The 17,241-nt window shown below is 44.9% G+C and overlaps 1 protein-coding gene across 1 annotated transcript in view; it reads left to right on the top strand.

The window, feature by feature from the left end:
• The window catches only part of XYLT1 (xylosyltransferase 1), a 302,100-nt gene that overhangs the window by 144,197 nt on the left and 140,662 nt on the right, over nt 1–17,241 (top strand). The gene's annotated exons all lie outside the window — the stretch shown is intronic.

The following is a 17,241-nucleotide window of genomic DNA, read 5'->3' on the forward strand; positions in this document are numbered from 1 at the left end:
TACAGTTTCATTGCATGGAGCCAGCGGTGCAGCATGTGCCAAAGGCTGGCCCCTGCCTCCCATGTGCAGTGGCCTTGCCCACTAATATGTGGCCCACTCAGTGCTTTGGGCTGAGAGCAGTGGAGGAGCCTCTCACCCTTTACCAGAGAGACTGGGTGTAGCATGGAGAAAAGTGGGAAAGGTGTCTCCTTATTCCCATGTGCTTTACTTTGTACAGAAAAGGGTTTCAGAATAACTGTGTGGCCCAGTGCAGTGCATTTTCTTATTCACGTCCACTGTGAAGTCAGAATTTCCTCTGTTTTATTTCTGATTGCTATTCTGTTGGCACAGTCTGCTACCAAAGTGGTTTTAAACTCCTCCATCGCCAGTCTGTTCAGGTGATGCTCGTTAAGTAAACACTTGATTGTAACATGTGTGCAGGGATGCAGACTAGAGAGCCTGTCTGATTTTAGAAGCTTTTCTGCAGAACCTTCCTGCAGGTCCTTTCAAATCAGCTCAACAGAGAGGTAGAACTGGTGCGTGGCAAACGGAACACAGTTGGAGCTGATGACAATGAAAAGTGAGGGATGGCAAAGAATTTTTTCATAATATGAAGAATCCCATCTATGACACACAACCAAATAACTGTGTTCCCCTCTTTGCTTTGCCTGCTAGGTAGCTCAGAGTCAGAGTTCATATCGTGCATAAGTGCCCAAGGTCTATGCTAATTTTCTCGATGCTTACCATGCTCCTGGTGACAAATTAAAATTCCTATTGGGTTCTTTTATTTCGATTCTCTTCCTCACTTCCCCTCCATCCTGTGTTTTTCTGTTTAATGTTTGTTCAGTGGAACTGTGTATGGCTTAAGCCTTTTGTAGCATGGAAGAGCGGGGTAAATAGCTATTAAGATAAAAATATAACTATTTATAGTTATAAAAATATAACCATATAAATATTTTTAGCTCTGTTTCTGTATATGTCTTTTCCTTAAACATCTTTGACCCCTGCATCCCTTTTTAGCATATTCCAAATGTGAGGCACTTCACCACCTATGTAGGCCTTTAAAGCTTTAGAAAAACACAGCTCAAAGGGTCCACAGGACTCCTGGCCTCGGAGTGTGTCAAGGCCACGCAAAGCATGCTGTGTGTGCTTCACGCTGGCCAAATCCACACCCTTCTAGTGTCTCTGAGTTGGAGATCTAAGATCCTGGGCCTCAGTTTCCACATTTCTGCAGTGGGAAATAGTTATCCCCGCTTGCTGACCTCATAGATCCCACATCTTACATGCTACTCATGAAATGAAAGTCCTTCTAAAACCAGACAATTGTCAGGTGGCCTGAGGATGATCAGGATTTAGTGGAAGATCCAGGGATGTTGACCAACACCAGGCTATTGCCACCTGGTGTCCCACATCAATGTGACCATTCACTAAGTCAGTTATTTGTTTTAGTTAAGAGAAGCCTCTGAAATCAGATGAGCTGGCTGTGGTCTCACCTTTCCCTTTCACTAGCCGTGGACCTTGGGCGTTGGTCTTAGTTTCTTCATCTCAATAATGGAGATAATTATGTGAGAAGTGACTAGCTAACCCTGCCTCCAGCACAGAGCAAGCTCATGGCCTTGGATCCATTAACAAATGTGTGCCCGTGGCAGGCTTTGGGCTCTTGGTTGGATGGATGAAATTATTTGGGGTACACCAAGTATAGTCGGGGATTCTGGACATGGAAGGCACTTGTAGCTCCACGTAATCAAGGGTCCTGTCCTGCAAGCAGTCTCCTTCCGCCATGCTCTTGGCCCTCCTGGTCATGGCAGCCTCCAGAAACAGCTTGCTCAGTGCCAGGTCCTGGGACCAAGGCCAGCCCTTCTTGGAAATGAAATTGAACCATAATGAAAAATGAGACGGGCCTTCTGCTTTCCTAGCTTTAGACTTTCAAACTTTAAGTCAGTCTAGATGGACACCTTTCTTTTTACTTAGAAGGTTGTTAAAAATTATGGAAAGTTTGATGCTAACCCTGACTTACTTACCATGGATGAAACTTTCAAGACATGGCTCATCTTCGAAATTGGATGAGCTCCTTTGAAAAACTCTCAAGTCTACTTTTCTTATTTTCAACTGAGGGGAAAATAGCCAAGTTCAGAGTCTCCTTTAATTGCAAACAAGGCTCTGTGTTCTAAGTAGGGCAACTAAGGAGTGGAAAGGGGCAAAAAAGGTAGAAAAACTGAAATCTATCCTAATACTTTAGTTTCTGGATGTGCTATGCATCCTTAAAACTAGAAATCAGTGGGATTTTATTTGCTCCAAGCTAAATTTTTATTCTCTGCAGGAAGTCTTCATCACATAGCTTTCCTGCTTCTTAGAGAGAGGTTGCCCCAGAGCCCAGGTGTGTGGGTTGATGAAACAGCTCTCGGAGTTTCTTCTGCATCACTCTGGATATTTGGCAGGGGGGAGGAACTTTTTTAGGAGGAGCAAGTCAAATTTTATAGCTACAGAACTGAAACTTTTTTTTAAATGCTCTGAACAGCAGTAATTTACATTCCCAACTGTCACAGTGATGATGTTGGGTCTTGGATTTAGAATATGATCATAACTCTTTAAAGTTCCCATATCTGGGGAATCCAGAGAGCTATCAACCTAACATTGGAAAAACATATCAGTCAAACTGATTTTTGAAAATGACAGAGATTTGCGAAATTGGGGAGTGGAGGCACACATACGCTGGGGAAATAGAGCTGTGGAGTTTAGAGTTAGTTGTCACATGTCATAGAGTGAAAAAATGGTGGGAGATAATTAAGGAGTTTTACATGGAAGTGGTAGAGAAAGAAAAAAGTGAAATAACAGAGAAGAAAGGGGAGAAATGCTGACACACATGGTGATGACGCAGGAAAGTGGTCTAAAGCAGAGAGTAGCAATCTACAGTCCATGGACCAAATTTGGCCCTCTACTTGGTTTTGTAAATAAAGTTTTATTGGCGCACAACCACGACCACTTGTTTGCATATGGTTTATGACTGCTTTCATTCCACAGTGCCAGAGTTGAGTAGTTGCCACAGAGACTCTATGACGAACAATGCCTAAAATACTTATTAGCACACTGACTGACTGGTGTGGCTCGGTGGATTGGGCATCATCTGACAAACTGAGGAGTCGCCAGTTCAATTCCTGGTCAGAGCACATGCCTGGGTTGTAGGCCGGGTCCCCAGTTGGGGGTGTGCATGAGCCAACCAATCAATGTCTCTCTTGAACATCGATGTTTCTCTCCCTCTCTTTATCTCTGCTTTCCCCTCTCTCTAAGAATAAATAAATAAAATCTTTTAAAAATAAAATACTTATTATCTGGCTCTTTACAGAAATAGTTTGTTAACCTCTGATCTGGATCATCATGAATAAAACCTGACAGTAGGGCAGAATCCCTGCCCCACCGCTTATTAGCTGGATTGCCTTAGTGACTTCATGTCTCTATCTGAGGCTGTTTCTTTATCTACATAATGTTCATTGTATCATTGGGGTGATTTAATAAGTCACTCTAAAACTTAATGGTAAAAAAGTGTTTTTTGTTATTTGTTATTGTTCATTGGCCTTTGGGTCAGCTAGGTAGTTCTTCTGTTCTCAGTGGTGGCCCTCTGATCTTGCCTGACTCTCGTGTCTGGGGGTCAGCTTCCAATAGGCTGATCTAGGATTGTCTCAGCTAGGACATGCAAACTCTTTCCACTTTCTTTCTCATCCCCAGTACGTAAGCCTGACCCCGTCCACCTGGCAGTGACAGGGATCCAAGAGAGAGTGAAAGTGCAGGACTCCCCAAAGCCAAATTTAGAGCTGGAGCAGGGTCACCTCCACCAGAGTCTTTTGGACAACAGGTTCCAGGCAGCCCATAATCAAGGTGTGATAAAACAGACTCCATCTCTTAATGGGAAGAGTTTGCCAAGTACATGGATACAGCAGCCATGAGTGCACTCAGCCTGTTATACTCATAACAAGACAAACCCCTGTAGAAACAAAAGAAAAATGCACAGTACCTGACATGCAGGAGGTGTGTGAGAAATCCCAGCTATGTTATTCTTATTGTGAATGAGGCTGCATGCCTAGGGTTGCACTCCCAAATTTTTTTGCTTGGTTTATCTCAAGGCCATCCTGCTTTGGGCAGTGTTGGGAACCGCCCTGCCTGGTATCAGAAGCTGTAACCCCCGCCAAGGCTAAGGCTGAGGGAATGAACTTGGAACCATAAACCACCAAGGAGACAAGCTTATCTCCGTGGCAGGAGCGCTGCTTCTGCTACTTTGTCCATAACTGGCCCCCAATGCTTGGTCAGTTAGCCAGTGATGGGTAAGATTCCCCAAGGGGTGAACGATCTAAGACAGGCATGATCACGTGGTAGGCCCCCAAGGAAGGACTTTGGGGGCTACAGCAAAAAGGGGTGATGGACCCTTGCCCCTTGGCTTTGACAAAGCCTGAGTCCTCATTGTCTGTGAGAAAATCTCCTAATCTCTTGTCTGCCTTACTTCCCTTGCTCCACCTAAGCCTGAAACAATGACAGAGGGTGGTACAGCCCTGTGCTGGAAAGGGCGGATTCCCCTGTCACCAGGCCTAAGAAAGAATATGTAAAATCCTGTGAAATCTGCTTTGTTTAGAATGCTCTCAATTGAATGATAAGTGTCCAAAGAAGAAGTAAGTTTGTTCCTTAAAGTTTTTTACAGCTCTTTAGCTATCTGACCATGACTCAAAATAGGCCCTCAGAGTTCCTTGTTATTTGATCCGTACTTCTGGGCAATGAGTAATGAGCTTTACCTGAATTTCTCTGTAAAGGAACCCAGTAAAAGCCATTGAGGAAAAGGCTCTTGGCCCTTCTCCTTCAAGAGATTGGCCACCTTTCCTTCCCAAGCAGATCATGCCTTGGTAGACTTATTCTCATCCGTGGCGGCCATGGGGGCCCTGTGGGTGGAGTCCCCCCACAGGTCAGGGCACCATTCCTATACTGGGGAGAGGACAGGTAACTGGTATAGGTCCTCAGTTGAAGTGTACTTAATGTGGTGCCTGCCACATATTCAGCTCTCACTCAGTTTCAAGACTTTGTTACTAAGTGATTGATAAATATAAACTTTTTTATTATTTCCACTACCAGTTGGAAGTACCAGTCTCCCCATTCCAGATAGACTTGGGTTAGTGTCTGTCTTCCTTCTTCAGATGCCCAGTCTCTCTCTCCTTCTCCCCCTCCTCCTCCTATTTCCCCTCTCCCTCCCCTCCTCCTTTCTCTCCCCCACAATCCCTCTTCATCTTCCTGTCTCTCTTCCCCTCCCTCCTCATTTGACTTCTTTCTTGGGGGACATTTAGCAGAGTTTCCTTGTCCCCCTCCCTGGGAACCCAGCACAGGGGCCCTTAATGCAAAGTGACATCTGAGTAGAGTCTAAGGCTCTGGCAATGCTCCCCGGCAGCAAGCTCTTGGCTGGAGAAGCCTCAAGCAGAGTCCTCAGAATGGGGAACGTGTAGCCTGACAGTGTAGATCAGGAAGGATCTCTGCAAAGTGGCTTCCTGATTGGGGTGGGGGGAGGGGGCTACATGCAGTGCCCACTGCAGGGACTCTACAGTTGTCTCCCTGTGGAGAGTTGCCTTCTGCGAGCCCAGAGTTTTCCAAGACTGTGGAGAAGTGATCAGCAGCTGCTGGGGTGGGAGGGGTCCGTTCTGGAAGGCTCTGCCCTGGCTAGCACACCTTCACTGAGCTTTTGCCCACTCCAGAATACTGGACTGGACATTTTCTAAGCAACCCTGGATAGGGTAGAATCTAGAACCGGGCTAAAAAAGAGGGGAGTGATGTCTAAGATGGGTGATGGAACATTTTTCATGACTAAAAACAAAATCCCAGCCAGAGTTGGGTTGACTCTCAGCCCTGCTGTTTATTGGCTGTGGAATAAAGTGCTTCTCTGTGCAGTTGTCCAGGATGAACACAGCGCATGGGAGTAAGCAGGAGCTGAAATTCAGCCGGACTTGGGTTGTCAAGACACGCACCTGGGGCTGTAATTGCCCAGAGGAAGGGGAGTGCTTTTGTAATTCTCCCCAAGCTGCAGGATGAGTGAGCAGTGGCCTGGGCTGGGTGGCAGTGGGACCTTTCAATCTCTCAGATCCTCAGTTTCTTCACCTATAAAGTAGAGATTAAAATAGCACCAGTATCATAAGTTTGTTTGTAATATAAGGTATTTATAAAATGCTTAGAGCAGTGTAAAGGCTCGGTAAATAACAGTGATGCCTAATGGTTCAGAGGGCAGGTGACATGGGTTCTAGTCCCACTCTGCCACTTGCTAGCAAACTCCTGCTGCCTTAATGTATTTACATTTAAAATTGGGATGACAATAATAACAATACCTACCCATGGAGTCATCATGAAGATTAAATGAGTTAATGTATGTAAGGTGTTTATTAAGTTGGCACATAAATATTAACTAATAAGCCAGTTTTAGTGCTATGACGACCAAGGACCCATGTAGGGGACACATGGTCTGGGCTAAAGAATTTGCTGTGAATAAGCACGCGTGGACACTTAAGGTGGGTGGTTTTAGCTGGCAAGGTAGAGCAGCTGGCATGGGCGAGCTGATGAGCATTGCCAGCATTTGACCAAGACCCCGAGGAGGTTCTCTGACACATCAGTCTTCCCTAACTTTCCGTGTGCCATCCTCTTTCCTGATGCTCTGGACAGTTCCTACCTACCTACCTGCCCTCCCTCACACTACAGCCCGCCCCTAACCCACTCTCTGTCCGCCATTTAAGTAAGTGTGGTGGTGAATGGGCTTGATTGACGGGCTTGAACGAGCCTGTTTCGCATCCCCATTCCTACCCATTACCGGCTCTGCGACCTTGGGCAAAGGTCCTCGGTGCTCCTTCTGTGGCACGAGAATGCATGATTGGGGGTGGGGAGGTCTCAGTGCTGTCAACAGAATCAAAGCTGGGCCCTTCGAAAGACGGGGAAGGTAGTGAGACTCCATCTGAGAATCAAATAGAAATGCTGATGGGAAAGTACTGCCCACAGACACCACCATCACACTCTACCCCTATGTGATGGTGGTCATGGGGCCAAGACATGGGAGGGATCCTGTGGCAGGCCAGAAGACAGGGTTCCAGGGTTTTCTTGCTGCATTTCATTGAGAAACAGAGGCATGGACCCAGGGAACAGACTGAATGCTGTAAGAGGGGAGCAGGGTTGGGGAACTGAATGAAACAAGTGAAGGGAATAAGCCAAAAAAAAAATATATATATATATATAAAATACACTCATATATTTGTGTTTATCACTAATATAAATATTACATATAAATATATAAGCATATATTTATGTATCATATGAATATAAATATATATAAATATAACCATATATATATATAACACAAAGACACAGACAACAGAGTAGTGATAGCTGGAGGGAAAGGTGGGTAGGGGGTAGGTGCAGGTGGGCAAAGGGGGGAAAATAGGGATGGAAAGAGACTGCTTGGGGCGATGGGTGCATGACACAGTGTGCAGGTGATGTTTTATTGAGTTGCACACTGGAAACCTGTATGGTTTTGCAAAGCAATGACACCCCAATAAATTCAATAAAAAATGAGCTGTTGTTGCTTTGCAAGAACTAAGTAACAAAGTAGTTTGAGTCATTTATGTATTTTCAAATAGGACCTTTTTCCCTTTTTCGAAAGGCAATATCTGGGATTCCACTTAATTCTTATTGCTGAGTAGGAAGGCTGCTGGCATGGGCTTTGAAAGCTCTAGAATGTCAGGTAAGAATCTGGCTGCCAGGACAAGTGAGGGGCGGGGGCGGTGTGGCACGCACATGTGCGCACAGACCTGGACCACACTGTACTTGGCATCTTTTTGACAGTCTTTGCCCTTCTTCTGTGATGTGAAGGGACGGCCTGGACAGCTTCCCTTTGTGTCTTTCTGAGTGACTGTGGCTGCCACCGGCCTTCAGAGTTTAAGCTCCTGACAGATATTAAAGAACAATTCACTTATTACAGCTAAACAGAAAAGCATATGGAAAAAGCACACTGCATTAACATCTGCTACGAGGGCTCCATCTGCTCCCGTTGGCTTGGTTCGCCTCCAGACGTGCCAGCCTGTCAGATTTCCAAGGCCAGCGCCTTTTTCCTTCGCAGCAAGGGCAGGATGTGCCCGTTCATTTTGATCCACTCATGCAGGACTGGCCACTTCTTAGATGTTTTGGAAATGTGGGGAGATGCACGAAATGTACGAAGCTGGGCAGCAGTGGGCTCCAGAGTTCACACTCCGGATCATTACTTACTAGCTGTGTGGCCTTGGGCGGGCGGCTTATCATTCCTGTGTCTCAGTTTCTTGTCTGTTGAATGGGGTTAGCAACAGTGGTGGCTACAGCCAAGGATCCTTGTGAGAAGGAGATGACAGACTGCAGGTAAATCCCTTGCAGCAGTGGCATATTTTAAGTGTCCAGTAAATACTAATTCTTGCTCTCAGTAAAAATATTCAACACCTGCCCGCCCCACTCCCCCACCTGGCCTGTGTTGCTCGTGCTGTTTTTGATAGCCTTACGCCTTGTCTGTGAAATGGCTCATTGGATCCTGCATGTGGCATGGTCACCCTGTCTCCTGGAAGCTCCCCTTTCACACGTTCCCTCTTAGAGACCCAGCCCCTTCTCCCCACCACTGCACTTACAGAGTGTGCCAAGCGGAGGCGGCCACCGTGGTGGGAGGGAGATGCTGGTGCCCCTGCGGAATCGGCCCCGTCAGGGCCAGCCAGCCCTGTCTTCACTGAGCCTGCAGCCTCCTCCTCCTCCCACCTGAGTTGCCTTTACCTCCAGCTACCAAGACAAATGAAATGTTATTATTTTAGTTTCTGGTTGCCTGTTGGCAGTAATTTCTAAAAATGTGTTTGCTTTCCCCCTTGCTCCATGAGGCAGTCACCTCTAGGGAGTGATTAGGACAGGACGACAGGCAGCTGGGGGCATTGAATTGCTACTTACTGGCTGGGGGATGAGGAGGTTGGGGTGAAGGTCTTAAAAAAGTCATTTTGCCTCTCTGTGCCTCAGTTTCTCATCTCTACAATGAGAATGCTGGCATCATTTGCCTGCCAGGGCTGCCATAAGGTTTAATTTAGTCCATGCAAGATCTGAGAACCTGGTATACAGTAAGTATTCCCATCAGCATCCCTGGGAAGCAGAAGGTGAGGTCCCATGGAGAGCTCTGGGCTTGAAGACAGTCTCAATGGGGAGGAGGAGTAAGCATAGCCAGTCCTGGGGTCTCCTGATCCATCCCTGTACTGTGGGAGCTTGGGAGGAGCAAGGGGGTTTCACTCCCCTTTCTTGCTCTGTTATCTCAGGTATGGCCCATGGTCCTGTAGAATCCTAGAGAGTTCATGTGATAAGGAATCGGAGGGACTAACATATCCCATGTTTTACCAAGAGGGGGACGTGGCTCACTGTGGTACCCAAAATGATTTGGGGTATCCCATGGATATTAAATAACCTTGACTGACCCAAGGAGGAAATGAGTGCCTTTTCACACTTCTTTAATCTCTTTGACCCACCAAGGAGAATGTCTCAGCTTGGTGCTAGTCTGCCTTAAACACCTTGACACTCACACATCTCCCTGTACAACAGAGTCTGTGCCCCAGGCCCAGAGCCTCAGGCAGGCAACTTGATCCAGCTGGAGTGGGATAACATTGTTTCCTATTTTTTGTGTTCAGATTTTAGGGATCATGGCAATCAATTTCTTTGTTCACTATAGAAGTATATTATGTTTAAATGGTAGCAAATTAAAGTTGCTGAGTAAACAGGAATAGTGTTAGAAGTATCGCCTTAGCCCAACATACCTAGTTTGCAGACGGTCAGCAGGGCCCAGACAATGCCAAGGAGCCGAGCAGAGTCACCACCAGGGTGAGACCAGAAGCTGCAGCTCCTGTGCCTGCCCCAGTCCCCTTCTCAGGCCACTGTTCCACTGGGTGTTGCAGGCCGGTGCGGGTGGTACTTTCTTTCCTCTGGCGTCTGGACAGGGCTGACCCTGGAGGGCCCCTGAGGACTTGGAAGAACTTTTAAAGACATGTCCTATCCAGAGAGAAAGCAGCCTTTCTTCAGAACCTCAGTGCAGCTAGCAGCTTGCACACTGTAAAGTTCACAGAAAGAGCCATCTAGTGGCATGAACAACTGTGGTTCGTCAGGTTTCCCAGAACTGCTTCTCCTGGGTTTGTTTCATGGGCGGTTTGAGAATTAAGGGGAACTCCTTTGTCTGAATCCAGCAAGACTTAGGAAATCAGGGTGCAGCTGGTCATGCCAGGAGAGGTGCCACCGCTCAGCCCCTCAGTAAGGAACTTGGTCGATAGCAGTGTGTCTGCTCAACCTGGATGGCAGGTAGACTCCCCTCTCCAGAGCAACCCTTTCACCCTTCACCCTGGCACCTGGCCTCTCTCCAGTTCTTCTCACTTTCTCAGCTCTGTGGGGCCTGACAGGCCTGGCTCCTCAGCCTGCTTGGATAACCTTTTTGAGCTTCAAAATGGGTGGATAAAAACATTTAGTAGATGTTTGGCATTATCCATAGCACATTCTATGCTAGCTTTTTGTCTTTCTGTTGAGTTGTTGGTGGGTTGGTTGTTTGTCTCATGCTACTAAAATGTAAACTCTCTGAGAGCAGGTGTCTGTCTGTCTTATTCAGAGACATATCCCTGCTGCCTAAGACAGTGGCTAGCACGTACTTGTCACTCTACTCAGTAATAATGCACTAATGAATGCATTAAAGGTTACTGTGAAAGTTTATATGAAATAATATTGATAATTTTACCATCTATTGGCTGCTTCACTCTGTGTTGGAAATTGTGCTTTTTGTACTGGTTAAGTCAACATATCTTCTTATCAACTCCATGAGATTTAGATATTATTTTACCCATTTTGCATAGGAAGGAACCAATGCTCAGAGAGGTTAACTAACCTTCCCAAGGTCACACAGCTGGGAAGTAGCACAGCCAGGTTTCAAACCCAAAAGAGTGACTCCAGAGCTTGCACTTGTAACTCACTTGTTGCACAGTGTCCAGCATGTCATGGTGGGCTATGATTGCCTGCTGCTCCCCCTTGCTCAGTGCAGTTTGAGAGATGGACATTGGACATATTCCATCTGAAGAGAGTGACAGAACCTTTATTTTGAGCAGTGCACACAAAAGTTGGTTGTGATGAGATTTTGCGTGTCCACTCTGAAGCCTGTTAGAAAATGTCAGAATCTAGTGAACAGTGCAGCCTGGAACAGCACCTCCTAAGCCACCAACAACAGCGACCCTCAGTCTGGGATGCAGAAATGATCCTTCAGCACCTTAGCCATGGGCATTGCTGTCACTATAATCCCCATGGCCCTCCAATAGAGGTGGCTGATCTCCGTAGGCCAAGCTCACATGTAAACAGGAAGTGCCAATGGGGTGCCCACAGTTTGCAGCCAGTAGGCCTGCAGAACAGCAGCCTTCTCCAGGAACTGGGCCAATGAAAACTTGCTTGGAAGCCCCTTTCCCCGGGAGGGTGGGCCAAGGCAAACACATGTTCATAAAGGAGATTTAGGGGGCGACAGCAGCATATTCATTTGTACCTCTGCATAGTAAAAATAATTTATTGGCAGCTGCTGGGAGGCTCAGTTCTGAAGTCACATAGATGGCAATATTAGCTGCCTTTCTCTTTCTCTTTCTCTTTCTCCCTCTCCCCACCCCAAATGGCTTTGGCTTTCAGATGATATAAATTAATTGGATTTGTGTGTGTGTGTGTGTGTGTGTGTGTGTGTGTGTGTGTGTGAGTATATATTTATTTATTTACAGGCATCTTTCTTTATTTATATCCCTGGCTCCATGAGCATTTACATTTCTTTAGAGACTCTGCAGTAATGAGCTTACAAGTGTGTCATTCATTACCCACTTGTGGCAGGGTGTCTGAGGGGAGGGCCTGCCCAGCAGAAACAGAGGACGAGTCTGAAAGCTGGATGTCTTTCATCAACAGGAGACCCATTTTTCTCCTTAAGTGTCCCTTTCCAGAGGACCTGGATGGGAGAATGTTAAGAAGGTGATAGCCAGAACAAGGAGGGCTTCTAGGGAACTGAGACAGGAGAATCCAAGAAGGTGTGTAGGAAAATAAAACCATGACAAAGAACATGTTAGGGTTGGGGCTTCAGAGCTGGGGTAGTCTCTCAAGTGACAGAGACAGAGGCAGTGGGGCCAGAGGACTTTATACCAAGGACTCAAGTTAGTTAAGGAAACTTCTACCTCCTGACCCTCTCCTCCTCAAAGACTTCAGCCCCATCCAGTGATGACCACTTTCTCCCAGGGTCTTCAGTGGAGGCAGTGTTGCCCCGACTAGGGGTTGTTTTGGAAATGTATGGGGCACTTCACAAAGGCTACTTTTTTTTTAAATTTTATTTTCCAATTAGAGGTGATGTACAATACTGTGTTAACTTCAGGTACACCAGATAGTGATTAGACATTTATATGTCTTACAAAGTTATCACCTCGATAAGTCTGGTACCCATCTGATACCATACATAGTTATTACAATATTACTGACCATATTCCCTACCCTGTACTTCACATCCCTGTGACTGTTTTTACAATTGGTAATTTGTACTTCCTAATCCCTTTCAACTTTTCTGCCCATTTCCCCAACCTCCCTCCCATCTGGCCACTATCAGTTTGTTCTCTGTATCCATGAGTTTGTTTCTGTTATTTTTGTTTGTTTATTTTGTTGTTTAGTTTCCATAGATAAGTGAAATCATATGGTATTTGTCGCTCTCTGTCTGACTTACTTCACTTAGCATAATACCCTCTAGGTACTTCCATGTTGTCAGAAATGGTAAGATTTTATTGTGTTTTTTTTTATGGCCAAGTAGTATTCCATTGTATATAATTACATGTTCTTTATCCAACTGTCTATCAGTGAACACCAGGTTGCTTTCATATCTTGGCCATTGTAAATAATGCTGCAATGAACATAAGGGTACATATGTCTTTTCAAGTTAATATTTTGGATTTTCAGGTAAATACCCAGAAGTGGAATTGCTGGGTATAAGGTAGTTCTATTTTTAATTTTTAATTTTATTGATTATACTATTATAGTTGTCCCAATTTTCCTCCTTTCCCTCTCTCCACCCAGTATCCCCATTCCCTGTAGCAACCCCTCGCTTAGTTCATGTCCATGGGTCACACATGTAAGTCCTTTGGCTACTGTATTTCCTATACTGTTCTTAACATCCCCCTATCTATTCTGTACCTACCAGTTTGTACTGCTTAATCCCTGCACCTTTTCCTCCATTCTCCCCTTTCCTCCTCCCAAATAAACCCTCCAAATGATCTCCATATCTATGATTCTGTTTCTCTTCTGCTTATTTGCTTATTAGATTCAATTGTTGATAGTTGTGAATTGATTGCCATTTTAATGTTCACAGTCTTGATCTTCTTTTTCTTAAATAAGTACCTTTGACTTTTCTTATAATAATGGCTTGGTCATGATGAACTCCTTTAGTTTTACCTTGCCTGGGAAGCACTTTTATCTGCCTTTCAATTCTAAGTGACAGCTTTGCTGGATAGAGTAATGTCCTTGTTTTTCATCACCTTGAATATTTCTTGTGAGTCCCTTATTGCCTGCAAAGTTTGTTTTGAGAAATCAGCTGACAGGCTTATGGGAACTCCTTTGTAAGTAACTCTCTGCTTTTCCCTTGCTGCTTTTAAGATTCTCTCTTTATAGCCATGGCTGGCATAGCTCAGTGGATTGGGTGTGGGCTGTGAACCAAAGCATCGCAGGTTTGATTCCCAGTCAGGACACATGCCTGGGTTGCAGGCCACAGCCCCCAGCAACCACACATTGATGTTTCTCTCTCTCTCTCTTTCTCCCTCCCTTCTCTCTCTAAAAAATAAATAAATAAATAAATAAAATTTTAAAAAAGATTCTCTCTTTATCTTTAATGTTTGGCATTTTAATTACTGTATTTTTCAGACTATAAAATGCACCCCCCCAAATTTGGGGGTGAGAGTGGGGGTGCATCTTATAGTCCAAATGTAGCTTACCTGGCTTGCTGTGGGGAGGGGGGTAGCAGTGGAGCGAGGTCACAGTTTATTAAATATTTTACCACATTTTTTGCTTCAAAATTTTTTTTTCTATTTTCCTCCTCTGAAACCTAGGTGCGTTATGGTCTGGTGCACCTTATAGTCCCCAAAATACGGTATGATGTGTCTTGGTGTGGTCTTCTTTGTGTTCCTCTTGTTTGGGACACTCTGTGCTTCCTGGACTTCCATGTCTATTTCCTTCACCAAATTAAGGAAGTTTTCTTTCATTATTTCTTCAAATAAATTTTCATTTTCTTGCTTTTCCTCTTTTCCTTCTGGTACCCCTATGATTCAGATGTTGGTATGTTTGAAGATGTCCCAGAGGCTCCTTAGCCTATCCTCGTTGTTGTTGTTTTTTAAATTCTTTTTTCTTCTTGCTGTTCTGATTGAATGGTGTTTTGTTTTGTTTTGCTTATGTTCCAAATTGTTTACTTGATTCTCTGCTTCATTTCTTCCACTGTTGGTTCCCTGTAGAATTTTCTTTATTTCACTTAATGTAACCTTCATTTTTGTCTGGGTTTTTCTTATGCTGTTGAAGTGCCCGGTGAGTTCCTGGAGCATCCTGATAACCAGTGTTTTGAACTCAGTATCTGATAGATTGCTTGTCTCCAGTTTGTTTAGTTCTTTTTCTGGAGTTTTGATCTGTTCTTTCATTTGGGCCATGTTTCTTTGTCTCCTCAATTTGGCAGCCTCCCTGTGTTTGTTTTTGTGTATTAGGTAGGGCTGCTTTGACTTTCTGTCTTAGTAGTGTGGCCTGTTGTAGAAAAGACACCTGTAAATTGTATGGGACGGAGCCTTAGGTAATCGCCAGGGCAGGGCAACCCATGCCAGCACTCTGTGGCTCTGTGTGGGAGAGGGCTCAGAAAAGGGACAGTGCTGCTGCTTGGCCTCTGGAGTTTTGCCTGGGAGCAGGCTGTCTCCCAGCACTCACTCTGATACCAATCACTTCAGTATCTCCTTGAAAGCCCCTGGTGCCCTTCCAGCTCTTGTCCTGGTGCTGCATCCCAGAGGGGTTAAGTCTGTATAAGTCCTAACTCTGTTGAAGGCCCTTTAAGTGGTGCCTCCTGAGAATCCTGCAGTTTCTTCCACCACCCCAGCGCCCACTAGTTTTTACAGCCAGGTGTTATGGGGACTTATCTTCCTGGTGCTGGAACCCTGGGCAAGGTGGTCTGGTCTGGGGCTGGGATCCTTTGCTCCCAAGGTGTCCTTCCCAATTTTTATCTACCACATGTGGGTGTGGGACCACCTATTCCATCATCTCTGCACATTACCACACCACTTCGCATCTCTGTGCCTCCCTGTGCCTCTCCTGCATCTCTGCCCCTCACCCATCTGGATGAATGTGGTTTCTTTAAATCCTTAGTTGTCAGACTTCCATACAGCTTGATCTTCTGACAATTATGGTTGATATTTCTTTTGTAGTCCAGTTTTAATTTTTGCTGCGATTGTGCTAGGAAACGGTGTGGTTTACCTATGCCTCCATCTTGACTAGACTTTCTCTTTTAAATTTTTGAGGACACTCCATGCTGGTTTCCAAAATGGCTGCACCAGTTTACCGTCCAACCAACCTCAGTTTGCCTGAGGTTCCCCTTTTCTCCACATTCTCTCCAACAGTTGTTTTTTGCTGAAATATTGATAATAACACAAAGGCTACTTGTTAACAGCCCATGAGAGTAGCATGTAAGTTTTATAAACATGCTGTGTGATTCAGGGCATGTTGCTCAACCTCTCTGTGCTTCCATAGTTTCACCTACCCAACAGAGTTGTTCTGGGATTTCCTCCCAGCTTTTTTGAGGTATAATTGACAAGTAAAATTATAAGACATTTAAAGTATACAATATGAAGATTTTGATACATGTAAAAATTGTGAAAGGATTCCCCCCATTGATTTACACATTGTTCTGGGATTCTTAAAAATGATCTGTGTCAGGTGTTTGGCAAGTTCTTAGAATAAATGTTCAATAACTATTAGCTGTAATAGTTGTTATTACCAAGTTTGAGTTTTGCTGTTCTTTCCTGCCCTTGATTCTTTTGTCTGTCACATGAACATACTCTTTCTTTTCAATATTGGGCAGGAAAACTGCTTTCTCTGTGAAAGCCACCTCTACTTTCCCTGGACCCCTGACTGGCTTCCAATTCTTGGTGAACCCCATGGCACAGATTCATCTCCGCACCCCCCTTTTCACTTCTGGTCCTGTACTGAAATGAATCATGTACATTAACCCACTTCCCTCTCCTTTCTCTAAACTGCACTGATAGCGGGAAGCTTGTCTTAATTCACCTTCCTATCCTTTGCCTCTGCTGTGCCTGGCAGGGAGCAGGCGCCCAATTAAAGTTTATAGAATGAATCAACCGGTGCTTCTCAACGCTATCAGACTCAACCCCTTCATAATGCAACAAACCTTTAAAAATATTCCTTTTGTCTATCCTGAAATGAAATCCATACTGACCACCTACCTACACTCAGAGCTCTAAAATGAATCAATGCACTGCCCTAATGTTAATATAAGGAATATGGAAAAATAATGTATCATAAATACAATGTATATTGTATTCTGTAAATGATAAGGCAGAACAACACTGGACTAGCACTTGTCAGACTTAAATGTGCAAATGAATCACCCAGGGATCTTGTTAAAATGCGGATTCTGACTCAGCTGGTCTAGAAAGGGCCCAAAACACTGCATTTCTGACAGACCACCTGGGGATGTTGGTGCTGCTGTGGATGGACCACACTTTGAGTAGTGAGGGCTGGAGACATATGAAGACATCAGGTGTGTTGAAACACAAGGAATTCAGTAGTTACAAACACAGGTGGATAACAGGTGTGTTTATTGGTGACTTGCAGCCACAGCTTGTAGACTTTGATGATGTCATTTTTTGGAAATCATGGTAAAACTTTGAATGATGTAAAATCTCCCCTTGCATTAAATGGTATTGACTTTCCTAGAAAATTCAGTTACATTAAAATCATTCACAAGTACTTGCTGTTACATGTAATTTTGAATTCAGTCCCTGGCCCTAATAATGTAATACGCGCTATTCACCCAGTTGACATCCAGAGACCTTCAGACGTTCTGCAAGATGCCGGACCGTTCCTCATTGCTGAGCGATGTATGTTCCCAAGCACTGCTAGGGATGTGGTATTCCCCCACCCCCACTACTGCCAGGAGCTTCCCCCAGTCGTTGTGGCAGCCAGAAATAA

This window comes from Phyllostomus hastatus, unplaced genomic scaffold (assembly GCF_019186645.2).
Source record: "Phyllostomus hastatus isolate PE091 unplaced genomic scaffold, TTU_PhHast_1.1 phas_scaffold_385, whole genome shotgun sequence".
Classification (NCBI taxonomy): Eukaryota; Metazoa; Chordata; class Mammalia; order Chiroptera; family Phyllostomidae; genus Phyllostomus; species Phyllostomus hastatus.